Here is a 6,445-nt window from a genome sequence, read left to right as displayed (position 1 = left end):
ACCCTTCACGTGCTTAATAAACTCTATATGCTCTCTTTCCAATGGACTAAGGGCAGCTCAGGAAGGAAACGGCAAAGGTGGCTGATATGCTGGAAAAAAGACGGAATTTTTCTGTGCAGACATATGCCACGACGTGAGCATAGCGGGCTCACGTCGTGAACTGGGTGTTCTAGTAGCTTCTTCTTTTTCGAGTCTTGGCTTCTTTGGCTTTTGATCGGGTTGTTGTGGCTCCACTTCTAATGCCTCCAGAAACTCAGAGATGGCCTCTTCTTCTATATCTGTGGCCATTACATGAGATTGAGTCTTCTTTTCAGGATTTTTTGGGGAAATCTTCTCATCAACCAAAGTAGTTAGTTGACCAAGTTGCACTTCAAGATTATTGATGGAGGGTTGTTGATTTTTTATTAAAGCTTGCTGTTCTACCATCATTGCATGATGATTCTTCATCAAAGTTCTTTGTTCATCAATAGAAGAATCAGTAGCCTCGTGTCTCTTTTCTGAAGCTTCCATAAACTTAACTAACATGGTCTCTAGATCGGGTTTCTTCACAGCTGGTGGCTGCTCCTTTTGGTAGAAGCCTCGGCCTGTCTGCCTATACTTCTCTTCTTTTTGCTTCTTATATTCTTTATATGGCAGCCACTCTTTCTTTGGTTTCCTCCAGTCTTCATCGTACTTGTCCCCACTCGAGTAGCACACTTGAGCTTTTCTATTCCCAAATTCATCTAAATTGCAGTCCTTGGTTAAGTGTGGACCATTACACCGCTCGTAACCAAATCTTATAGCATGAATTGATTGGTCCATTTGGGTTAGCCTCCGGTCCACTATTATTTAGCATAGCCATCATAGCTGCTATTTCTTCAGTTTGTGCACCTCCACTGCCTTTGATTCCATCTTTCCTAGGGTTGTGGTACTCACGAGAGTGCTTCGCGAATTCTTCAATCAACTCCTTGACCTCCCTTGGATTTTTCTTTGTCAAAGGTCCTTGAGAATCAAGAATTTGCCTTGTCATAACGTTGACCCCATCATAGAAGATTGACATCTCTTGTTGGACATTAAGATCATGTTGAGGTCAATTTCTGAGCAAGCCTTTGTAACGCTCCCATGCTTCGTATAATGACTCCCCCGACTATTGTTCAAAGTTGTCTATTGCCTTCTTGAGTTTAGCTATCTTGGATGGTGGGCAAAATTGGTCAAGAAACTGCTCACGCATTTGAGCCCAAGTGGTGATCGTACCCGGTGGAAGTGATTTTAACCACTCTTTAGCAGCTCCCTTGAAAGTAATGGGAAGCATCCTAAGCAAGACGGTGTTTCTATTGACATTTGGGACATTGAAGTAATTCGTAATGTCATTGACTTCATCAATATGCTTAAAAGCATCCTCATGATCCTTCTCATAAAATGGGATATCCTTCAGTGCAGTCAAGATGTGTCCCTTCAGCTCGAACGTGGCAGTGGCAGGTATTGCGGGTTGGACTAAACCGGGACCCATATCTTCTCAGATCCGCTTCTTGTAAGCTCCCATGGACATCTCCTCAATATCTGCCATTTCATTTTCTTGCTCGTCTTTGGGCTCACTCGCGAATATTTTAAATTCTGGGTCTGACTCGTATTCTGATTTGTGTGGGTTAGAAACCTTGCTTTTATCCTTTGGGGTTGAACTTGACTCTCCTGTCTTTTTCCCCGACTTCCTTGAAAAGGCTGATTTAAGTTCTTGCAATGGCGTCTTCTTTGGCGTGTGATCTTCCTTCGCGTTCTTATTCTTGTTTTTGTGAAGGGCTGATTCCGGATCTTCAAGTGGTGGCACCAAAGGTGTGTTTGAGCCTCTGGTCATGAACTCATGCTCCCACTAACATGATGATTATTAGCATAACACTTATGCTCCCACTAGCTTTGACATGTACTCAGAAATCAGCTGGACTTCTAGAAATCAATATTTCATTGACTTTCTTACCAAAGTTCAGATTTCTGATACTAGATTGTTTTGATAAGACTTTATCAAAATCATACACCTTCCCTTAGATAGCACACTTGTGAGTCTAAACAATTATGAAGAGGTATGCCGTAATCATAATGGTTAGACCTTTTTGCCACTTCTCACAAGTCCATATTAGTGTGCCGGTTAACCACACACGCTCCACTAACGACTTTGAGAATGCAAATATCACAATTGCTATCTAGATAAAATCTACTTAGTGAAAGTGTTTCCTCACCATCATTGTCATGAATCGGAGAGAAACCTTATGACACTTAGATTTATATGGTGTATGAGTTCCTACCCATATGAATTTGTCAAAACCATAATCACAAGACAAAGATAATGACAAATCCAAAACCATATGGATTGAACTCAATCTTCACTTCTTGCCACCTGGCAGCTTAAGGGCCTACCATTGCTTCCAAGTTGTTGTGCAACAAATTGAGAACTCTAAGAACTCATATGCATAGCCAACTTTACTGGAATGGGCACAGAATATGTCAACACGATAGGTTGTAAACCTCAAGTCGTGTGCTAGTGAAGAACTTCAGGTTTTATTCTTGATTAGTTCTTGAGACTTTCAAGACCTTTAAGACTCCCACTGTCCTCTTGACCTATAAGACTCCCTTGTCAAACATCCAAGAGATAGTGCGGATTCTAATCAAGACAAACACTTCACAACATTGGCCTTAGTTGGTCTTTGTTTTATCCAATACATCACAACTTACCAATTTCAAATGTACAAGAGTAGAAAACTTTTACTCTTACATTTGACAAGTGTTTTAAACCTTCTTTAAGACATGTCACTCAAGTTACAATCTTGGAGTATGACTCTAAGACTTGTATTGGAACGAAGTATGACTCATCTTCTTGATTTAACCATTTCAACAATTCAAGATCCCTCTTCTTAGTCATAAGAATGCACTAAGACTTCCTTAGAGAACTAATTGTGCTATGGTTTCTTAATCATTAAGATGATCACAAAACTGATACTAAAGTACTCTCCCATCTTTTCAGATTTGAGAAACTTTTATCCTTCTGCCTTATTTGATTCTTCTTATTCGCTTTGCCATACATTGGAACCTTTTCCAATGTCTCAGAGTTACACTTAAGCTTGTAAGTATAATCATATTTACTGAGCTTTAGTAAACTATGACGAATAGTCTTATCAATCTTTTATGGTGGACTTAATCAGTGCACAAGAATGTGTACTCGATCCCTTAGTCCTTTACTTGACTCACACATCCATGTGAACGAGTAATTAGTCTTAATTTTCCAATACTTGAAGGTTCTCATTCATCATGCTATACAACTTGCAGTATTCCAAGTTCCGGTCCAATTGAAACTTGGGTGATGAGAATCTTTCCTTATTTGGTAAATCTAGACATTACCACAAATGAAAGAATCAATTTCATATTTCCACTCTTGCTATTAATGAAATCATATAAGCAACAATTTTTCCTCAAATGCCATTGTAAGGATATTTCAAAATAAATAAAATCAAAAATTTTCTTTTATTTTAAAAACTTTGCGGAAAAACTTATCCTTACAATCCATATGAAAACTTGTTGTTATCTATTCCTAAGCAATCTCTCATAACTCCTAAGAAGTAGCTCAAGAATCCGATCTTCAAACTATGCGATAGAAATCCATCTACGCGATCAGTTTCATCATATTCTTTCTTTAAGTTTCTTCACTTTTCTTTGATTCTTAAAACATCACCATGTGACCTAGTCACATCATGTATCAAGAATCTCATAATAGAAACTTAACGGAGTTAGATAGTGGACTTTACCTGAAGTAGAGTCAAACTTATTGACTTTAACATCCTTAGGTAAATCTGGCAGCTTCGCAACCAATGCCCCTTCCTTTGGCAATATAAACATATGGACCCTTTGATAAAGGTACACAGGACTATCACAGACTTAGCTTTTCTCTTTACCATTTGGTCAACCGAGTTGACTATGGCCGATCCCTTTCCACCGGGAAGAGAGAGCTTTACTAGATATCCAATGTCATCATTGTCAATGTCCATAAAGTTTTAGGAAGTTGATCTTAACAAATAGATAAGATCATTAAGGGTCTTGTCATAGTCTGTTTCATAGGTGTTCCAAAAGAACTCACTATGTGACTTAGAAAGTGATTGAACCACCAACTTTCTCAAGACTTTGACACCCAACTCTCCCGGCTTGTCAATACATCACCTAGACCTTGCCTTGCCAATAGGGCTTGAGTGACCTTAAACTTTTCAAGAACTTGTGGGTTGGGGAGAATAATTGGAGGAGGTGAAAGAAGTATGATATGCATGGGACATCATCTTCATGAGGAAACCTTGTTTCAAGAGATTTGGGAAGATCATAGGTGTCTAAACCAGACATCTTTTGGGAGATATTCAAGATAGTTGATTTTAAGTCCTTAATATGACACCCAATATGAAATATTAAGGCTAGGACCCAACAAACTATTTTATAACTTAGAAGAGGTATGCCGTAATCCAAGCTATAAAATATTTGAAGGTAGGTGAATGACGATTCACCAATTTCCACCAAGATAAACGAAATGTATTATTAGGTTTTAATTGGATTTGAAACTCCTAGATCTTTGAGATTCGTTGAACTGTTCAAAGGCATGTTTCAATCTCGAGTGTGCCCTTCAGGTTTTGTGACTGGGATGCCGAGGATCACAAAACAAGGTGTGAAGTAACCATGCAAATTACTTGGTACCCTTAATAAATTACCCCTCAATCGATGTGCCAGTTAACCACACACGCTCCATCGATACTATGATAAATATTAAGTCACCCTTTACCTACCTTGTTAAGTCCAAGTTAGTGTGCCGGTTAACCACACACGCTCCACTAACGACTTAGACAAAGTGTAAAGTGTAATTTCATGGATTAGCACCTTATTCACATTTTCCTAAGTAACTAAGATTAGGTATTATTAAGAGTTTAGTTACTTAGTATTTATCATTAATACTTTTTAATGAAGGGAGAATTATAGTCCTGTCAAACCCGTTCGGCTAACGACCCTCCACCGGTCAAGCAAGCGGTGGGTGAGAGTGGACACCCATTAAGTTGCCATTTTATAGGCAACAACCTTATACCCACCTTATAGACCGGCTTCGTGAATGAGGCGTACTAGCGGTAAGACTGACTTTACTCTTATACATATATATATTATTAACTTATAATATTATAAAGTATAAGGGTTGAATTTTAACTTTTAAAATTCTAAGGGCTAACTTGGAATTAAAGTATTCATAAGGAAAACTTTTCAAATTCCAAAACTTGAGGGCAAGTTTTGAAACTATTCAAAACTAATTAATTCCATAATTTATGTGTTTAAAGTAGTTTTAATCCAAAAACTCTTCAAGTTCCATAACTTGAGGACAGGTTATGGAAGACTTTAAACTAATAAAAGAACTAACTTTTTCTTTATTTTATAACTTATGGATTTAATTATGGTTACATATTTTTCTTTTAATGAAGTGACTCTTGAACTTCCATAACTTGAGGACAAGTTATGGAGTCATAAAAAATTATTCAATGACACAAGACTCTTCATTTTGTAACCATTGCCAACTTTTATGAATTTTATGAGTCTTTAATGTGACTCTTCATGTAACTTGAGGACAAGTTACACAAACACATTTTATACTCAACTCTTAGATTAAAATGGATTGAAAACAACTATTTCAATTAACTTTTATATTAATCTAAGCAACTCATAAGTACAAGATAATTCAAATCAAACTTTTTCATGTAATTAGTCTAAACCTTAAACTAATACAAAACATGAATCTATTGACAATTATCTTTGAAAATGGATTAGCATGAACATTACCACATCAAAAAACTAGTTTATAAGTTCAAAAACAGCTTAGGGTAATGTTCCTAGTCCATTTCTAGCCAAAAACCTCGAAAATATGCTATCTGGGGCTCCTACTCGGCGAGTGCATGAACCTACTCCGCGAGTAGGATGATTTTACTCATGGACTCGGCGAGTTCATCAGTGGACTCGGCGAGTCCAGTGCCCAGAAAGCCATAAAATCGAGTTTTTCAGCAATTTGCATCAAGTATAATAGAAAACAAGCCTAGGCTCTGATACCACTGTTGGATTTTGAGCATTCTAACACTCCTAAGTGTACATGCAACCCTAAATACCTTGGATCTATGTTTTCTCTATTATACATGCAAATAAGAACTTCCAAAGTATTATCCTAATCTAGCATACAAACCAATAAATGTAACAAGATAGAATACATACCTCTTTGCTGTAGAAAGTCTTCATGAAGCTTGAGTGCCTAGTGCCCCAAGTGTGACACCTCAAATGGAATCACAATCACCAAAACACTTAGAATAACTTGAGAGAATTCTACAACTCATGAAATCGGCTAGCCCTTTCACTTCACACTCTAGTATGTTACTAGTGGGCAATTTTGGTCAAGAATAAGATGCTTATATAGTTA

At 37.5% G+C, this 6,445-nt stretch overlaps 1 non-coding gene across 1 annotated transcript; it reads left to right on the top strand.

Moving 5' to 3' along the window:
• Positions 1-1,055: 1,055 nt before the first annotated feature.
• Positions 1,056-1,162, top strand: LOC145060767 (small nucleolar RNA R71). Its single transcript, XR_013686951.1, has one exon. It is a non-coding gene; the product is annotated as a small nucleolar RNA R71 (small nucleolar RNA).
• The last annotated feature ends 5,283 nt before the right edge of the window (positions 1,163-6,445 follow it).

Source organism: Lactuca serriola, chromosome 6 (assembly GCF_051521515.1).
Source record: "Lactuca serriola cultivar US96UC23 chromosome 6, Lser_US96UC23_V15, whole genome shotgun sequence".
NCBI classification, from domain to species: domain Eukaryota; kingdom Viridiplantae; phylum Streptophyta; class Magnoliopsida; order Asterales; family Asteraceae; genus Lactuca; species Lactuca serriola.
Note: the sequence above shows the minus strand (reverse complement) of the source record. Positions and strands in the feature narration are given on the sequence as shown.